Source organism: Argopecten irradians, chromosome 9, assembly GCF_041381155.1.
Source record: "Argopecten irradians isolate NY chromosome 9, Ai_NY, whole genome shotgun sequence".
Taxonomy (NCBI): Eukaryota; Metazoa; Mollusca; class Bivalvia; order Pectinida; family Pectinidae; genus Argopecten; species Argopecten irradians.
Window position 1 is genome coordinate 32,451,757 of NC_091142.1, and position 21,672 is coordinate 32,473,428.

At 34.5% G+C, this 21,672-nt stretch overlaps 2 long non-coding RNA genes across 2 annotated transcripts; both read right to left on the bottom strand.

Annotated features, from left to right (window-relative positions):
* Positions 1–11,169: 11,169 nt before the first annotated feature.
* On the bottom strand, positions 11,170–12,362 carry LOC138330941 (uncharacterized). Its single transcript, XR_011209628.1, has 3 exons — positions 12,286–12,362; positions 11,719–11,951; positions 11,170–11,470 (listed from the first exon to the last, which is right to left on the bottom strand). It is a non-coding gene; the product is annotated as an uncharacterized lncRNA (long non-coding RNA).
* A 13-nt stretch (positions 12,363–12,375) lies between these two features.
* On the bottom strand, positions 12,376–16,673 carry LOC138330942 (uncharacterized). Its single transcript, XR_011209629.1, has 5 exons — positions 16,257–16,673; positions 15,806–15,892; positions 13,123–13,228; positions 12,658–12,705; positions 12,376–12,395 (listed from the first exon to the last, which is right to left on the bottom strand). It is a non-coding gene; the product is annotated as an uncharacterized lncRNA (long non-coding RNA).
* Between the last annotated feature and the right edge of the window lie 4,999 nt (positions 16,674–21,672).

Here is a 21,672-nt window from a genome sequence, read left to right on the forward strand (position 1 = left end):
CTTCCAGATAAAAATATTTGAAATAATTAATTCATCCCAAAAAAACTCTAGTAGGCACTATGCCATATATGGAATGAAGTACTGATTGTGTATGAACCAAAAGCAGAAGAAATTATTTAATATGTATTTCTGTGCTAGTTAGACACATCTATAGACGATCAAACATCAGTTATTGTTCAAATGATGGTATCATTTATGCTCTAAATTTGGTTTTGAACTCCCTCTTGTTCCAAAATTATTTTTCTCGCATCATGCCATGTTTACCTTAAACAATTCAATACTTGCTCATCTTTAGTTTCTCTGTTTCAGAATAATACATTGTATTTGACAGTTCTGATCATCAATATCAGCAAAGCGATGGTTGTACATGTAAGCTTGAGGTGTTTCAAAATATGTAACAATATGTAAACAAGGAGGTTCAAACAGGAGATCCCAGAGGGATATTGAATTGGTGCCCATTAAAGAATGTTATAAATTGTCTCTGATAATGGAAAAGAGGGATTTGTTCCAAGCTTTTCTCTTTTCCCTCTCACTTTCAAGTACTTAATGCACATATGGAAACTGAATTCCCATTTGATTAAGCTTGTAAGTTGCTAAGCAGAAACAGCCATTTTAATTGTCAAATCTAATATTGTTAAAGTCTGTTTGGAATTTTTCCAAAAAGAATATGTAGAATAACCAAGAAGAACCTACAAATTTAATTTAGGAAGCTGAAACTAGATAACGTATTGACTGTATTAATCAACCAAAATATAAGTTGCTATACCATCCATCTTCCCATTTTAAATGTTACGGTAAGTCCTCAATTAAGACACAAGTGTATCCTCATGCTACATGTAATGCCCGAAAAAAGTCCCCAGACCCAGTTGCTAAATATCAGATAAAACATTCCCTTTATTTAGACCTAAAAGTCCTTTTTTATTGCATGCCCCTGTTAAAAATTAAATGGCCTGCTAGCTAGTAGCTACACATAATCACTTAAAATCATCATTTTGAAAAAAATGAGTAATTTTCTCATGAAAAAAGCCTGGAGAATGTCTGTTAAGATTAAAGATGCTCCACCGCCGACAGAGCATAAATGTTACCCATCATTTGAACAATAACTGATGCATAATCATGTTGATATGTGTCTGTGTGTCTAACACGAAAATACATATAAAATAATTCATTTTGTTTTTTGGTTCATGCACACTCAGTACATAATGTACATCATTCCATATATATACGTCATAGTGACATGGATTTGTTTTTTTCAGGGTGCAATTAATTCAAGTCGGCTTTCGTCTGTGGTCCAGAGTCAATCTGTCTGTCCATTAACAATTCTTGTTACTGCTATTTCTTAGAAAGTGCTGAAGGGACCATTCTCAAATTTCACATATTATATTATGATACTGGTCGGTTAACAGGATGGCCTACAGGACGCCATCTTGGATTTTGATAGTTGAAATTTAAAAAGCAGAAAAAAGATCCCTCTTTCCAGCGTCAGATATAGATCATTCTTTGATGGGTGTCAAGAGGGATCTCTTGTAAATATCTTTATCTTGAAGTAAAAAAAAAAGAAGCTCAAACTTTTCAATAATGGTAATGGTGTAAATTATCGGTAAGTAACTTTTGTAACTGAAGAAAATACTAGAGATGCTACATCGCTGAAAAAAGTTAATGTAAATCATAAGACATAGAACCTCCTTCAAGGTCTGAATTCTTTAACCTTTGGTGTTTTTTATATTGCTTTCTAGATTTCCAAGACCATGAGATATAAGCTAGTCTAGCTGACCAAGAATCTTGCATAGGATGAAGATATTTGCCTAAAATAAACACTTCCATGGAGAATATTTTTGCAACATTTCGGAATTCGCACCTGGATAACTATCACACTGGTATGTACACAACATGAGATTGTTTGTCTTTGCAGATATAACAGAGTTCATTGTCCTTTTGGGTAGGCTTTGATTGTGACATACCATATTTTCTCTGAGAAATATAATTGATGCACAAATGCATTACATAACAATGAATTTCTATACATGCATGTTCAGATTAAGAGTCGAAAAGCAAATGTAAAAAACATATCTTATACAAACAAAATGTTTTTCTTACAAGTCACTGGATGATTTGTTCTTGTGTAATACAAGCAAAATACAAAAAACAGGTTGTAGCTTCTTGCCTTTCGAACAATGTACTTGATTTTTACAGCTTTCATATATATCACTCAAAGCTGATTAAAAAGTACATACGCTAGCCTATAATTACTAAAATGACAACAAAATATTGATGTAAAACCCTATATGATTACATAGACAAGCAATGCTTATAGACATTGAAGTCTTAAGGAATTACTAATACATTTGTATGTTGCTGTTAATATCTTATAGCTAAAACATGTTTTTAACCAAATGAAAAAAAACAGATTTTACATTTTTTTTCTCTTTACTTTTCCATTATTTCCCTCTTCCTTTGAAGCACATTAAGTAGATAATATCACGAAAAGTTAGATTTTCAACATTTTTAAGTTCAACATATAACAATAGAATTTTGGAATAAAGTGGAATGTGTTTATGTCTTGTTATATTTGTCAGACAAAATGTGATATTAAAGGATGTGACATTATACAAAAAGTATTATTGGATGACATGAGGTAGCTTAGAATATCATCTGATGCCCAGGGGTATAATCTTGATCTCAAATTCCAACACAAAGTTACAAACTACAATAATGTCCAGTTAAAAACTTAAATCAGTTAGGCAAATAGTGAAATACAACCCTGACATAAAACATAACATCAAAAACTCAACCTTTACAAATAATTTAAATCAAATTATTTGAATATTCCAATGTCAATTAGCAAAAAAAACTTCCTTTCCTTATTTCCATAAAATATACCTGGTATAATGTACAAAAGATGATGAAAACAGGTAAAAAACATGCAATTATTTCAAATAAATACCTGACAGCACTGATATGTTTTTCATAATCAAACGAACATAGACAAAAAGTAACCAATATCAGTTTTATATAAAAAATAAATGTATTCTTTGTTGCATCCTTGTACATGTAAATATATTCAAGAACATAACTTTGAATATGGACACATGATAATGCTAAAGTACTTTTTATAATCATATTCATTACTCCAACATTTGTCAAAAACTATGTGCGTTTATGAATACTTGCTTATACAAATAGTTAAATGCACCAGAAGTATTCCTCGGCCCTATGCCCAGGAGATAACTCTTCATGCAGTTAAAATTTTATTCAAAACTTACATGCACCAACAAAGTTAATTGCATTCCTACGCAAAACGAAACTAGCATATATGTATGTATAGTGACATGTAATTTGCACTATATTTATGAATATTTGCATGTTCAAATAGATAAACTACACTAGAAACTTTCCTCGACCCTATGCCCAGGAGGTAACTCTACCGACTATGTATTATTATTAATGATAATAATAATAGACTTTCATTAGGGGACAAATTAACAACAAATCACAGTTCAATTTAAAAAATGAGGGAGAATAATACCAGAAATATAAAACTGGAGGTTGATGAAATAAGAAAGATAGACGAAAAAATATCACAGTTACTTCTGTGTCACAGGTAACCTGATCAATCATGGCGAACTCAGCTTCTGTGTTGGTCGTATCAACTCTAGCCACGTCAAAGGAGTCACAGCCATTATTGACCACGCACCACAATCTTTAAATCATTTATGTATGGTTATAATATGAAATGATTTCAGGCCAGTACCACATGTAATTGCCATTATGTACCAAATCTTGTTAAAAAAGTCAGAAATCTTGTGGAAACATTTCTTGATTGCCTATTCTATGTTAAAGTGTAATGACTTCTATAAATCTCATAATAACCCCTCAAATAACCATAACAAACCTGATCTATTACAAATTCTTCATCAAACCCTTATATTACTGTAACAAACCAAGTTTGTTGGAAACAACCTATCCTTTTCATTAGAAGGAGCCAGCAAGAGCAACAGAAAGTCTTTTCCTGTATCGTTCATGTTTTTGTTCATTCCAGATATGCAAGAAAAATTGTAGGTAAAAGACAAAATTTGTTTGATTCATTTGGCGAGCAGCTGGCTTAATGCATTGCAAAAAGCTGTTGAATTGTTCACAAATTTCAGAGTTTATGGTATCTAAACCAAGAAGCCTTGATGACCTATAGCCCTTTGAACATTTATGGGAGAAACCATGAAATATATATCATGAAAAAATCTCACCTTTTCAAAAAATCCACTTTCTCTGTTGAGACAATATTCTTGCAAATTACATCCAAAATCATAGAAAATATCTTTTGGAGGGACTTCAATGTGACTATAAAGGGATGCATAAGGGTCTTTTCTACCCTCAGCATATGCCATGTGGAATCCATAGCAATGTCCGTGTGACGGACAAAACCATAAAAATAAAGATGTAGATCCTCTTGCTGAAATTTGGGCTTTCGAAAAAAGTTTATGACAGGTCTCAAAAGACATGGGATGATCATCAGCTTCTGTATTCCTTGCTGCCTTTCCCTCATCTATGGTAAATTTACGAATATTTCTCAAAGCATTACCACTTGGTGTGAAGTAATAGGCCCGCCCATATTTTGCAGGATTATATGTACCTATCTGTTCTACTGCTTCTTCTGGTGGGAAAGAAACAAAGGAATCTACACAAGTTAATATATATTTAATGAATTTGACAATATCTTGTGGCAACAAATTTTCATTCTGATTGCAATACATAGAATTTGCAATGAGATCTCTGACCTCTGGACAGTAAAATCGTAAGTTTTGCATGGCAGCATTGAAATATCTATCCCCATTTTCATCTGGATTATTACTACTGATGTAAACAAGTAGTTCATCTAATGATGACACAATGCACTTTGGAATAATAGTAGACAGTGGTGCAGTAGTAGATAGCATAATCAACAACTTTGCATAGGCAATTTTTTCAACATCTGGCATATTACCTACAAGGAAGCGCTCAAATGAGTCCTTAACATCTTCAGGTAAAACGGTCTGAAGAAAATCTGTCCTAGCAATAACATTATCTTCATCAAGATTAACGTCTGCAATTTGCTTTTCTTCCCCGAAAACTTTGTTTGCAAGAAAAAACAGGTGCTCTCTACACACTTTCATATTTTCAGCACTAATATCAACTGAACTTTTTAAGAAACAACGATCTAATCTACGATGTAGCGTTTGATAAACTGCAGGTTCCGATGGTTTTTCAATAGGTTCAAAAACAGCATTTCGAAAGCCAATCCCTATTTTTGTTCCATCACATGCTAATTGGTGTGGTGTAAATTTACATACTTCGCATGGTTTTCTGAAATCAATATGCATGTTTGATGCCCAGCTGAACCACCATTTTAAAAAAACTCCAGGGTCCATAAAACTTCGAGATTTTGGAAAACGTCTGATATAAGTTGATGTCATACTTTTGCAAAACCCTGAAAATGTTGTTTTAGAATTCAAAACTTGATGTACATACATCCAACCAATTTCGTCACCTGCAGCTGTATCAGAGCTATACACATGGATACATGATGATTCCCCTTCATCCCATGGTAACAGGCAGCAGGAAGCTGTACATGTACGTGTATGAATATTACATAAAACTGGGGCAATCTCAGTGTACAGGCGGATGCGTCTTTTAAAAATTGTAACACCATCAGGATATTCAGAACTTGTCCAACCTGCCCCACATGGACATGTTGTCAAAGGTATAGACTGAACAAATATAGGACCTTTAAGGCATCCATCTACCCGAGGGATACAATCTTCATTCTTATCATTTAACAAATCCCGTATTTGTACAGCAGCTGCTAACTCTTCAGAACATTCCTTCCTGGCCGAATGAGAACTTTTACATGTGAATTTCCACAAACCAGAGGAAACATCAAAACATTCAGTATTATTGCTAAAGTCTTCCAATATATCTGACCCAATGTCAAGCTCAATTTGAGGCAAGTCTGCATGAGGATCATCAAAAGGTTGTTCATCAAAATCCTCAATACTTTCTAATTTGAACGTCTGCCATTCTTGGGACTTGTGGATGCATTTTAAATGTTCACACAGTGAATTTGAATCATCAAACAATTCAATATTGCGTTTGGCTCCTTTTATGGATTTGCAGTATCCATTTAAACATGAAATGACATATTTACCAGTAGATGCATTGAAAGTAATGTGCACGAATGAAGGTTTCTCCATCAGGTAAATTAGAAACTGAAAACTTCCTTGTTTTATTTCTACCCATCAAAGTAACATATGGTTTCTCACATAATTCTAAACCTTCAGAGACTTTAAGATCAAGTGCAGTTTTATTTTCCTGAGAAATAAGGATACTTGGAATAACACATTCTTTCAAAAAGCGACAATGCATGCATTTTACACTAGTTGAAACATCAATTAAGCTATTTTGGAAAACATCTTCTCCTCTGGCGCATTCTATTAGAGTTCTGTATATTCTACACGAACACCTATACACAAAACCATCCTCTGTTCTTTGCCGAGAGGTATGAACATAATCAAAATTCGAAAATTTTCCATTTTCAGGATTGTAATCATTTAAAACTATGACTATTTTATCATCAGTATTTAAATGGATACTTAAATTACCTGACTGTATAACATCTCGCTTGAAGCTATCGAAAATTGTACATGTCTCTGCTAAATTTTCTACAGGTGAGCTTTACAAGGGCAATAGAAAGCATTTCCCTTGTTGCTATGCATGTTCTAGTATGGTTTTGTTGCAGGAGCAACTTCAAAATTATTATCTGTATTAGGACAAGCAACTAACGGTGTGGAAGTTACATTTCCTTGTGAACTTTCAAAAATATTGAATAACTTATGTATCATTTTTCAAAAACAGCCATGAGATTTGGTAACGGAAAGATTTTGGTATTGACTTAGAAACAATGCGCTCAGAAATCAAAATACTTTACAATAAGTGAATGTGCATTGAAAACTAATACATGATACATTAGACTGGTAAAAAAAGTATTAGTGAGAATATTAGGGAAAATTGTGTGCATCAGCTAAATGTCAGCATACAAACTTAGCCTTTGATTCGTGGTCCCGTCATATGGAGCGAGGGATAAAGACAGAACTTGACATTCATGAAAATTTTATTTCGGTCAGAATCACAAATTATTGTTAAGTTAAATAAGCCAATCATCCTGAGGACTCTGCGACACTATATGGTTGCATTGGAAATACCCTTCATTCATTGACACAATTGACAAAAAACTAAGAGCAGATTAAACAGCACAAGAAGTACCCCAGCCCACAAAGTTTCAGCCTGACTTAAAACTCATCTTCCCGAAAAAAGTTTTCTGTAAATTTTTTATCAGAAAATAAATTTTAATGTATATATACGTATTGCTTCCTTATAATCTTCTTTTTCAGTTTTTTTTTTTGGATTTGCCTTTGAATCGTACTTTCACTTTCAAAAATCAACGATTCTATACTTTATATTTTTTAAATGACAGATTTTTGTAACAACAAAGACATCAAAAATAAATGCACTCAGAAGAAATTGTTGCCTAAAATGGCCTCTCTGAGTAAGTAATTGTTTCTCAAGCCATTTGAGACATGAAACCAGTATAGCAACCTGATATTCAACATATCTTGCATAAAAAAATGCTTTTTCTTTCATCAACCGGTCTACCAATAAACACCTATACAAAACAGAATACACCTTCAGTAGTGAACCGTGTGATGTAGAAAAGCCTATATTGCACAAACTTTTCCTGCTTCTAGTAAAAAATTTAAGATTTTTTTATGTAATAAAAAATTGATTTTCTACTTGTGTAATTTTACAACTAATTTCAAAACTCTTGGTAACTATAGGGCAGGTGTTAACACCAACACCTCGACCTAAATTTTTCATTAAAATTGTGCTCCAAGGACGAGTCATCAAAGATGTGGTTGCGAAGAGGTAAGATAGTATTCATTTTTATTAACTCTTTTAGTAAATATGAAGATTGAAGGTTAGTACAATGTACCGATGGAGTTATCCGGGTTCTAGAAGTTACAATTCGTAGATGGTGATCATTTGAGTAGATCAGGGAGTGTCAATTTCATCAATACAACACAATACACAATCATTAAATAATGGCATAGTTTAGTCTTCCTGTTTTACAGAATTCGATCATGTAATACAAATAATTGCTCAACACCGATTCTAGAGTCATCTAAACCCTTGATATTCCCATATTACTCTGGTTTCTGCCTTGAAAAGAAATTCGACGACACCTGTAAACGTATATACTCATTAGGACCCCTCTCTTGATTGTTAAAAGGAGAAAGGTTAGGGGGCATCAGTAGGGTCAAGATTATGTGGTTGGGTACCTCATTCTTGATAGGTAGAATGAAGAATCCAACAGTAAAAGGTATCACGTCACCTGACGGGAGTAAAGAAAAAAGGTGAGATACACAAATCAAATGAGGTCGTGAACTTGAGTAACTGGTTGCCAATTTCTCAAATAAACTTATTAAAGTCAAATTCTGACCAAAGAAATTTTTGGACACATAAATTACATAAGGAGTAAGAATAAAAGGGTTTGAATTGGTTCTGGGTCCTGATTCTTCAGTTTGAAGACATGAGGGGTTGGTTTAACCTTGCCAAGTTGTCACTCTCCACAAAGAGTGCTTTCGGCAAACAAAAACTGTGATCCACATGTTTATACTCCAAATGGAAAGACGGTCTGGTATACTGTGGGGGGAATTCCCTAAAATGGGCAAAATTACTAATATCAATTATCAATTAAAAGACGGCAGGGAGGAATTTGTCTAAAAGATAAATATCAAAACAGCAGTTGTTGTAGCTTTCAGATTCAAGATTCTTACACTTAAATAATCTGAAATTAATTTTAAAAATTAAAAGTTAGATCACATTTGACAAATAACCATGTTACAAGGATTAATTCATTAAACATAAAATCTGAGCTTTCTTGACCTAAGTGGCCCTTCAAATGCTCATCAGCCGCTTTTCGTATGGGAGAAATAAAAGATATTTTATCTTATGCAGTACATCTGGATATGGAGGTCATATTTAAGATTGACTATTTATCATAATGACTTCCATGTTTTCGCCATTCAATATATATCCATTGTATAATAAATCATATTTATCACGTGTAATATAACCTAACGGTGGGGCATGGTGATGGGGGGGGGGGGGGGGGGGGGATGGGGTTGATATCAGGATGAGAAGGGTAAGAATCTTAATTCAACAGGATAGCGAAGATTGATCACGTGTGGGGGGGGGGGGCAAGGCAGAAAACGGGGAGCGGGGGCAAAAGCCGGGGGGGGCATGAAGTGTGAGCACATAGTTCCTGTAGGGGGAGGAAGGTAGAGCCAATATGATAAAGATGCGGAATACTATCATGCTGATCGAGTTCCCTCAAGTAATAGAAGAGTAATGATGATTAGCTTATGGGGGGAGCCAATAATATGGGGGTTGGAGGATTTTATGGAGTGGGGGGGGGCGAATTTAGTGGGTATAGGCTGAGGCTTACATAGGCCATGGAAACGAGAAGGGGAAGGAGAAGCGAGGGGCGGGGGGGGGTGGGGGGGTTGGGGGGGGGCGAGGAGAGGCGGGGAGGGTGGAATACCCCGTACAGTGGAGTGGAGGGGGGGTGGGGGATAACGACATATAGGCGTAGGAAGTAATAAAAAGTTGTTACAATACATTTAGAATATAAAAAAGGGAACTTCTGCTCAAAAGATCAAATTCAATCAAAAAACCTTGTGATTTGGACGATTTATAATCAAAGGAGAAATGCCTCGAAAGAGTGGATCTTGGTGGGGCGCCACAGCCGAAGAGCAAGTGAAGGCATAAGTCCCCTGCACAATTGTAGTACAGATTGGATCTTTATTATCCCCCCTCTACTTGTAATAAAAACCAGTTATTCCATACATCTACAATAATTACTGACACAATAAAAATATATAGACGCGATCCGTGCGTGTTCAGAGTGCATATCCAGCAGAAAAAAGGGCATTAAACCAAAGGCTTCAGACTATCGAAAATCTGATGATTGGTTCCTATGGGGAATACATCATTTAGTTTGATTGATCCGTCCCCAAATCGGCTCGGATAATTGCCAGCAAAACTAGAGGATGTTCCGCAAGGTGGGTAAAGCCTTACATATGATAATGTTATGAGAAAGATCCTATTCAGAGTAGCTATGTTCCTGAGAAAATAAGCGATAACCGGGAAACATCTAAAATATTCAAGAGATCCAAGAGAGGTGCGAGGGGGGGGCTTGCCTGAACGGGCATTTGGCTGCGTTGTTGACCCCGTGCTGTTCTTGGACGACAGACAATCCGAGGCTCTGAACGCAATACTGCCGACAACAAGGCTCCCAGTAGGGGGGAACGCAACTATGTTAAGATTTAGGGGACGAGGAGGAGGATCCCCAGATTCATGAGTACATTGCTGAGGAAACTAGGCGTCAGGATAACAAATCGAAAACTTATAAAAAAATGTTCGATATTGCGCAAAATGAGCTAGTGGCACTTGTGCGGTGGCCCACTCATAGTGGTTTGACCGGCTGATCGGAACGGCTCTCCAAAATGCAATATGTGCAGCAACCACATGTCCTCTAGGCTGAACCCTACAAATGAGGGCGGGGGGGGGGGCATTGTGACCCAGGACCCCTACATGAACTATTTGACTTGAGAGAAATAACGCGATACACCAAACTTATCAAGAGTCAAAATCGAAATATCCAGATAGGGGTCTGAGTTATGTTGACGGGCGTCCCAAAATGTAGTTAATGGTCAATAATTAAATAAGGCGGGGCAAAAAGTGTGATTTAGTGAACCTTAATATGGCATTAATGTGTTGTGAGAACAAAAAATGGGTCTTTAATATTTTATATAAGATGTAAAAAATCAGGGCAATGCAGGACCAAAATGCTATCCAATAACAAGTTAATACATTACAATGATTTATATTTCAAGTAACAAATATAGATAGCATTATACTAACCAAGGCATGTCGGCGGGCAAAGCTTTCGTATATCTGTGGAATTGCTCATCAAGATAACCGGAAGGCAATGCCTGCTTCACACCAGGAATCGAGTGATTTTCGATGAAAATAAGTAGTCTAGTAATTAAAATACCAATTATCAAGAAACAAAGTAAAGAATTTCTTTTAAAAGAATCCAAAATAAAGCTTTATGAATTTTGAATGTTATGTTATTGTTTGCTCAACACTTATTTCAAAACAAACTACTAGAATGTATAAAACAGAATGGTGTTATTACCTTGTATATGTGTTGAAGAATATGAGATTCCATATCTCTATCAATAATGTCAGGAGCTCCCCAGACACAATCTCCCCATCCACATATGATGTCAAACACATGGGTACCAGATATGTGTCTGGCAAGGTCTTGTATTGATGGAAACGTCTGCTCATTACCTCCACATGTTTCATGTTCACACTACAAAACGATGCAAAACATTATTACATCTATAGCATCCAAACATAGATAAACAAAATTATTACAAATGCATTTGTTGCAAGCCGTAAAATACAGTTCAGTACATCAATAGTAGACAACATAAATATCCTAATATAAGTTTGTTACTTTAAAAATAATACAAGAAATTATATCTGAAACAAAATGATGAAAACTAAGACAATTCAAACTATTGTGTAAAAGAATGTATGCATTGCTGATTTACTTACCTTATAGATTGGGCCAGGATTTGCCTCAATATCCCCACAGGACAACAAGGGTATAGATGTTCCTGTGTGAAGACCAATGATGCTAGTGTTTGTGTTGCTTGTAGTTGGGTCTTCTTGTGCGAAATGGTTATTTATGTTGGGTTGGGATGTTGTGTTGGTTGTGTTATTGTTTCTGTTTAATGATTTTGGCTGTGTGTTATGTGTGCTGGTGTGTTTGTGACTTGTTTGTTTGTCTGAAAGTAATATATAATATACATGTATAGATAATAATAACATTACACAAAAGGAAATCATTAAACAAGTTATCACATTATTTAAAAAAAAATCGATTTAATTGTCTTGGTATATATTACATATTAAAATTAATATATCCGTAGTACTTCCTTTAAATTTCTTTTTCTCTCTCTATATTGCTACTTTCTGCTTGCTTTTTAAATTGAAAATCTATGTGTTGCAATGAAATTTGCTGTTGTTGTGGTATTCTCCACTTACTGTAGGTTTCACCCAGAAAATGTCCTCAAATGAATATGCAAATAAAAACTATATCACTGAGTCAATTATACATACCAGTACTATTTCCCTGGCTCCTGTGGCACTTGCGATAGTGGTCAAGGAATTTTATGTCATTGTTGTGGTATGTGCCATTTTAATTTATGACCCAGCTTCTTGGTGATTTGCTGAAATGATAATAATAAAACAAATTATTTTATTTTACTTATAAAATGTACTATGCTTCTACTTTAATCTACACACATTTTATTTTATTGTTTTTAAAGACCAAGATATTTACCATTTTATTATTATGAATCTCTAAAAAAAATCAATTGCACTTTGTACAATGTAGATAACATAACATATTATCACTGGAAATGAAATCTGAACATGCTGACTGATTAAACTCCGAGTTATTGTAACTTATATTTCATGATGTTATCTTACTGTATCTTTTCTTTTTGTTGTCTTCTTGACCGATCGAATGTGATTGTTCTGCAATTAGAAATAAAGCACTAAATTCATGTATCTATAAAAAATCTCTAATAATGTACAATTTTTAGTTAATACATAATGTCAATAATATCTTTTTTTATGAATTAAGAATATGGAAAGAGCAAAGGTTAAATCTAATTAAATTTCAAAGGAGTTACTGACCTGAAATTTAAACACAAATTTAACAAGTGGTCCAAGAAGTATCGAAAAAATTATCATGGAGATGTATACCAATTTCAACATATAATTAAATGAATAATGGAATTCTAAACAAGCGAAAGATTATACTTAACAAATCAAACTGTAACTGATAAGTAAAATATTAACATAGACTTCGTCAAAATTTGATGAATATAAGAAAGGTGATCAAGAGGACAAATTAACCGAGAATTCTGATAACATCTTTCTTTAACATACCTCATTTTTGACTTTGGTCTCCTCAAATAATGACACAACACACTTTGGTTTCACAACAATCGCAAAGCTGTCGTCAATGTCCAGTGTAACATTGTATGGAGACAGCCTATTGAAATGAAATTGAATGAAAATAAAATGAGACATATTGATAATTAATGACCACACTTCCTACAATTATAAGTAGTAAATATACTATGGAAAGATGTCGGGTGTCAATACACAGCTATATATATAAATATATATATATGTACATAAATGTGAATAACTTTTTTTTTAAATGTACAGTACAGACAATGTTCAATACTATCAAATCTTTCCTGTATGATCAACAGTGCTAGATCTCTCTACCAACTGAGTGAAAGAGGCGCCATACTCCATCTGACAGCAAAGATTTAGAGGCTTTGCTTATAAACATCCAACCACATCAGGTGCTCTTTTTACAATTACAGAAAAAAAAAACTGTGGTAGAAAGAAGAGAGACAGCCACAAATCAATTAAAGTTAAAGCAGATGAAAACAAGGATATGCAAATTAATAACAAAAATGCACTAAATCGAAATTACACATTTAGTTAGTAAAGCAATAAACATTGATGCCAGCATGCAATTACAGAAAAATGATAATGGAAGCATTCATATAACAAACGAATCCTTCATGCATGTGATATCATTAGTAGGAGTTGAAACAGTTCTAACGTCAATGAACTCGTGGTATACTTCTTTTCGTTCTATACACAGTATCTCAGAATTACGGTACATGAATATACCGCAAACTTTTTCTGGGTGGCTTGTGGCAGTCCAAAGCACTTATATATACTGTATATAAGCGGGTTTCTGATTAGTGTAGCCAGTTTTCATAACGGCCAATCACGCGGCATTACAGTAACCTTGTTATTGACGGAAAAATGTAATCTGTCAATATAATCTGCCTTGGCATCTTAACGCTCTGCTATATGGCATTATTTGGGATATTCTATGTAGAAACGGTTATATAAACAAATTTAAAGAGTGTACTTGTCTAGCATATGGTTGATTCAAGATTTGAAACATTGTAGCATGTAAGATTTAGGTCTTAATATTAGAAATGTATTATCTATGATGTAAGAGTTTACAATGGTGGGTGTTACTTTTGATATACTCTTGATATTTTCCCATTTTGGCAGATATGAATATCAAATGTATTAACCGAACCATGAACAATGTATCACAATACGAACCGAACCAGAGAAAGCGTACCATTTCACCCCTAGTCATGAGATCAGTTCAATGCAAATTTTTTTTTTTTTTTTTTAGCCCTTGGCAGCCACATAATGTCAATATAAAGAGTTAGGTCAGAAACACCCAAGTAGTTTGTTTAAAATCAAGGACATAAAAAATATACTAGGTAATTTTGTTTTATCACAATAACTTCTATCAAATAATTAATAACTCTAATATACAAATGACATAATGTATAGACATATAATTCCATTTAAAAATAGCTTTTATACAATACTTAATGGTATAGTTGAATGTATACTACATTTAAAACTTTAACAGCTAAGATAACTCAATAGTTAAAAGTCCATAAAAAGAAGAAAATTGCACGAAAATAAACTTTTCGTGAGAAAAGCATTAATGCGGTTTCTAGTCTACCAAACAAAAACAGAGCTTTAGTATCAACAAAGTTAATCAACATTACATGCTCAACTCTTTTTAGTATGAACAAAGTTAATCAACAGGATATTTTTAATTATAAATGTATACCGTTGATAAATATGTTCACCATCTAGTGAGTATGAGGACAGCTAAGAAAAAACATGTATGTTGTGAAAAATATGCAGAAGAATATTCCGTATTAATTGTGAGCACACAGCAAAGCATATTCATTCACCAACAACAGAAACATGTTCAGAGCAAATAAATAATTAATGCTAAGATATTATCATATTACACATGTGTACATTGTTAAAATATAACTTAAAAGTGTTATGCAAAATTTTATAAATGCTTTAAATACTGGTTTAAAATTAGTGCTCATTTTCTACATGATCAAAAGACTTTACAAATAAAAAGTTAAAGTTATATGTCCCATGAATCAATAAGAGCTTCCTATATGTTATTCACCTAAAAAGTTCACAATATTTTGAAAATTACAATAATTGCAATGCATGTATATGTACAGGTTTCAATTTTACAAGTACAAATTAGAGCTGACATTATATTTATGTTTACAGTGTAGTGGAATGAGTACATAGAGTCAGACCATGACGCTAAGTTGTGGTCTACAATCTCATTCACATTTGTGTAGCATTATTTGTAATTGTAAAGTAATTTCTTCAGTTCAGGCATAAAAACAATAACTTTACTGCTAATCGTAGGTAATGTTTATAAAGTATCATACATATTTGTCTGTCCATTTCAATGATTTTCACAGCTTAATTAATTCATCAAACCTTATGGTTTTCAATGTATTACTGAAGCAAAAAAAAACATGTCAAAATGTTCGCAAAGTTACGGCACATACAACTTCAATATGTACACAAGAGAAACATAAAGGATAGAAAAAAATAAAAATCTGAACAGTCCACAGCCTCTATATATATGGATGTAGAACGGAAATGAAATGAAGTGGACATATATAGCATATTGGCAAATTCATTACAAACACATTATAAGTAAATGTGAAGTAGATCAATCACCTACCACTCTACGATTAGAAAATTTCCTTCTTTTGAATCTCCTCCTCCTCCTCTTCAATTTATCGGTACATTCAGTTCTGCAGGTGTTTTTCTATCAATGTTCAATAATATAATTAAGTGCAATCATCACACAATAAAAACGTCAAACAGAGTTCCTACAATATATCATTGCCTATTGAAGTCATTAAAACACTAATTCAAATGTGTATTGCATAAAGATGAATAACAAAAAAGTTTCATAGCCTTACTATGTGCAGTTTCATTACATTTTCTAATAACATTTATATATGCTAAAAAAAGAAATATATACATGCAAATGTACTACAAGTCCCCTTTAAATCATCCTTCACAGAAAAAATCTAAAGAGTTATATATACTGGTACATAGAAAACAATATCTGAAATACCATACCAGGTTGTATGTACATGTATATACATTAATATTATTATACTTACTTTTACTGTTTCTTTCTTTCTTTCACTTGGAACATGCACAGCTGGCATAGCCCACACTACTTCAGCATAGGTCAAACGCCTAAAAAGAATTATTATTTTATTTTAAATTGATTTTTGTAACCTTTTGCATTTACTTGCCAGTAGTCACAATGATCATGATATCATGTACGTGCCAGTAGCCACCAAGATCATTATATAACCATATAAAATCAAAATCAACCATTTGATTACACAACTAGCTTTAATTATTAACCTTTATATCAATCTATAAGCATGTACATGTACATGTATATAAAATATCAAAGAAACACAATTTAACAAAGCATGACAATTTATTGACTCGTGCCCTATCCGGGCCTCGAACTCACGATCTACGGCACCCAATCGCCTAGCCAAACATAGCTGCGCCTTCTACCACTGCGCCACGCATCCACATCCCCAAAAAAAAAGGGATGTTCAATTCAATGACGAAGTGGATTATCGCTTCACGATATGCTGACATGATCACTGTGTGAAATTGTCAATTAAAAAATCTATGGTATCAACAACACATAAGTGGGTAGTTGGTAGAAGGGCGCTGCTATGTTTACCCCCATAGGCGATTGGGTGCACAGTAGATCGTTGAGGTGGCCAGGATATCGGCACGAGTTCAATAAAATTGTCATGCTTTGGTTACAATTGTGTTTCTTGATATTTTATATAAAATATAAGAAACACTTAGATTTGTTGGCCGCTAGGGTCGGAGGCGCTAGCAGGGCCTTACTTAACTGCCTTCACAGGGATGTCATTAAGGCTAGCAATATGATATTATAAATTATCTAATATTCTGAGGACACCCTATCGTGCTCTTTTCCAATGTTCCTGCGCCACAGTTGCTCTTCATTCAATTACTAATATACCTACTTCCAGCATTTTCCCGTTCTGTTCTACGCGTTTTTTGATTCCTTTAAATATGCTGCCCAGCAAAAGGCGACTAAATTTGGGGCTTTGTTTCTTTGCAAACACACCGAGGAAATAGGCGACTAAATTTGCATCCTATACCAATGAGCACCATAAATAAATTTCGCCACACATTTGACGTCACACGTGGCACGCTTTCCAGTCATCGCTCATACTTTAGCGTTCTGCCGAACGGCATGGATAAATTTGTGTAGATCCGGCCTTCGGCTGCCACTTGCCGAAAGGTTAATTGCGCTCCAATGTGCTATATAGTTTAATATCTGTCTGCTTTGTCCCGCATTACTGTTCGTATCCTATTATGTAATCGTGTTCGTTTTGTATGTCTTGATAAAGGGGCAGATCGCCTCGAAAATTTGACAATTTTGTTTTGTCCACACGGTTGGAATTACTTCCTTGTCCCGTATATTCTGGTACATATATAAAGAAATGGAGCCGCGCGCGATCAGACTCTTACTCAGTTGTTCTCAATCAGTTGTTCTCAATGACAAACGCTCATCAACACACTCTTTTAACTATGACGTCTACCAGGATGTGGTCCTTGGACATATGTATTTTGTCTTTTCGCTGGAGATTGCATTTTTTACTAATAGTATCTATTCCTTGGAAAATGTGGATCAATTACAATCCCACATCTATCACAGACTATCAAACTTACTATATATATATGGCTGACAGTGGCTGTAATCTAGTACACGCATATTAGAAAAAGGTGTACCATGACATCTCATACACACAAAATGGAACAATTGACGTTTCACATTTTTCTGATAAGCATGTGCGAGGCGACGCCAACTGTCAGCTATCGTAAGAACTAAATCAGCCTCCAACATTTAAACATCTGTGTTTAAATTCGCTGTATATATATATATATATGTATATAAATTAAGTGTTTTAAATACATGCGCTGAGTATTGTCTGAATTTACATGTCCCTGTGTCAATCAAATGAATTGGTCGAGAGTGTCACTTTGACCCTTCATGACCTTGCACACGCCAGTTAAACTAATTAAAATTATATTGTAATTCCGCTCCACTACGATGCTCTTCGTTGTGCTCCAATACAAGATCTATAGCTAACAATGCCCCATTCGGGGTTACCTCAGCATGACCCCTGAGGTTAGCCAATCAGCGTCTACGGAATCTTCGGTGTGGTTATTGTGTCATTTGGAAATATAAACGGCTAACAGTACGTCCCGAAATGTTACGATTCTAGGCCATTGGTCATGCTGAGGTGACTCGATCTGAACAGGGATTTGTTAGATCTTGTATGGGAGCGTAACGTACATAAAGCATCGTAGTGGAGCAGAATTACAAGTGTAATTTAAATTAGACTGACACGCCAAACTGATTAAAATAAGATGATGATCCTTATACCCAATCCATCCAATAGAGGATCTGACAACATCCCATAAGGAGTCATGTTCGGGTGACCTTTAGACCACCTGTACTTCAGGTCAAATGCATTTTCTACACCTTACTACATCAATGGAGTGTAATGGAATCTAAACGTTATCTACACTCCCTACGGCCGTCTCTGTAATGATACGGGTGTATTTATATGTTAGACTAGTATTGGGTGCATGTGTCCCCTCAAAACCCCTGGGCTGTATTCTGTTTATACTAAAACATGTATACTTTCGTTTTATATACATAGTTTCATCAAATCCAAATATAAAAAGACATGTCCCAGCATATCAATGTTTACGTATCCCATCGCATGGCATGTAGCCTAAACTTTAACATACCAGTAATTAGGCCTAGTGAGTAACTGCTAAGCTTCACGTTGTGATGGAGCTGGAGCCTAGGGGTGGGGGTACACATATTACATGTACATTAAAATATAAACAATTTCTTAGAGAATATTAATGATGAGTAGAAAGAATGCATTTTATTTAAATACAACAATGTTCTAAATTGTCATCGTTTTAAATTCCAATTATGGGATTTAGGAATGGGTCGCCGAGGTTCATTTATCTCATATGATATGGGAGCTGGTTGACAGTTAATTCTAGCATGTGTATTTTCCAGTGGTCACCGGAGACAATGTAATGTTCCCATCATTGATATTTATGGAGATATTATTCATGTTTTAAGTCCGTGTGAAAGTGAATATATGATATAGTTGTAATTGCGTTTATTAATCACTAATTGATCACTAAGTGAAATACTTGCAACAATTAGCCATATGCAGGGGCGTAGGAAGCGGGGGGGGGGGGGGGGGGGGGGGGGAAGGGCAGGGGGTTTACAAAATATTGGGGATCTTTGCCCCGCCATGACGTTTCAGCCACTGATATGTTTCTCTCTGTTCACACGGGGGTTTAGAGTATATAGGAAGGTAGAAGAGCGAGACGAGGCTAGACCAGACTAGAGACTGCGCGAGAGAAATGGGAGATGGAACTCACAGGGGTCCAACTCAATGAAAATGGATATTGTCATATATTTTTTGTATTTGGTGGATGGACTGATGGGTAAATATGACAGTCATGTAATTTTTTTCAGAAAATATGAGATTTGAAAAATTTATTAAAAAATCGGGGATATTTTACTATAAAACGACGTTTTTAGCAGACTATCATGTGAATCAGAACGTAATTTCGTCATCAAGGAAAGGTTTATATTATAAAAAAACAGATGTATAAATGTTTCTGATATTATTTTTGTATGTGTTGTTCTTGTTATGTTTAGTAGTGTGACAAATTGATATGACCATGAACACAAAGCGTTCAAAATATGGGTGATTCTTTTTCGCTCTACAACTTACATTTTGTTTCCCTAGATAGACGCCCACTTTGTTATAATTTATTAAATGCGTTTGTTGTTGGCGAATTCCTAATTGATCTACCCTTGGCATAATTTTTCACCATACTCTGACAAATGTTAGATGTATAAGCACGACGAGACATCTTTTGACCATTACAAAGGACGTATATCTCACCTAATAAATCCCTGTGTATAAACACATCAGAAGTTTCTCAAGTATTAAGACAAGAATTCCACGGAAGTGGATGTGTCGCCAGCGCAGCAGTTTAAAAAATCACAAAAGAAGTTATTTACAGTTGAAAATATTGCTAATAACGAAGTGAAGTTATCAAGTCCCGTAACATTTGCAAATATTGACGGATTTGGCCAGTATCAAACCCATCTGAGATCTCATTGCTATAAATCGGATACAGTACGTTACAGTAGTATATACAGTAGATTATATGCACCATAGAGTGATATTTAAGCAATACAACTGTGTTAAAATAAAATTATCTTTTTCTCTTGAAGTCTAGTTACCTCTCAATATGGGAGGACGAAAGCAATAGGTGAGGTGAGGCAAATCTCACCATTGTCCGGAATATATACAGTAGATTATATGCACCATGATAGTTTCTGATATTTAAGCAAGAATTACGGAACTCGTGTGTTTAAAATAAAAGTTTTTATCTTTTTCTCTTGAAGTGAAGTTAGTTAGTCCCTGACGGATTTGGCCAGTATCAACCCATCTGAGATCTCATTGCAATATGATAGAGTGGAGGACGAAAGCAATATGGGAGGACGAAAGCAATAGGCGAGGTGAGGCAAATCTCATCATGTCCGGAATCCTCCTGTAGTTGAGATGTGCTATCTTTATCTATAGATGTGTAAAGGGGTATATAAAAATGATATATAGATATAAAAAAACAGTAAGGTTAAATATAAAGTAGATAAGGTTGAATGAACAAAGTATGATTGGGTGTTGAATGAATCTCCTCCTGTGTGAGGACACTAAATGTTGTGTAATATTATGATTTTTTAAAAATAAAATTTGATTTGAACATAAAAAATGGATAATAAATACAAACGTTAATGAGCGGACACCAAGAAAATATCCGTTCTGGTGATTTTAAAGTCCCGTAACTCTTGCAAACAACCCATTCTAGATCTCATTGATATCAAGCAATATACAACATTCGGTTAAAATCTGATAATAAATACTAAAGGCCCTCTACATGTACCTTTCCGGAGCAAAATTTAAAGGTTTCTTAAAAAACATTAATAACATAAGAAAATACATACCGATGGCCTAAGATTAGGTTACAACACCAAACATATGCAAGATTTCCTGCATAATATATGATAACTGTACATGTGGAGATTCATTTCGCTGTTTTGCCGTCTGGCGCAGTGAAACATAAGACGACCTGTGTTATGAAAATTAACATTTTATTTATTTTAATAAAATTGTTCAGAAGATGATGATAAGTGTAGAATTAACGGTGAGTTAATAACTTTTGATCCTCTACAAAATTATCAATCTCAATTTTACATTCCGATTTTGAAAATTAAAAGCCGTTTCAGAAAGGTAGTGGGCCTTTGAAGTTATCACAAGGAAGCCAAGAAATTGTCTGTTTTGACGGTTTTAAAGTCCCGTATCTCTTGTAAATGATAACGGATTTAGACCAGTATCAAACCAATTCGAGATCTCATTGATA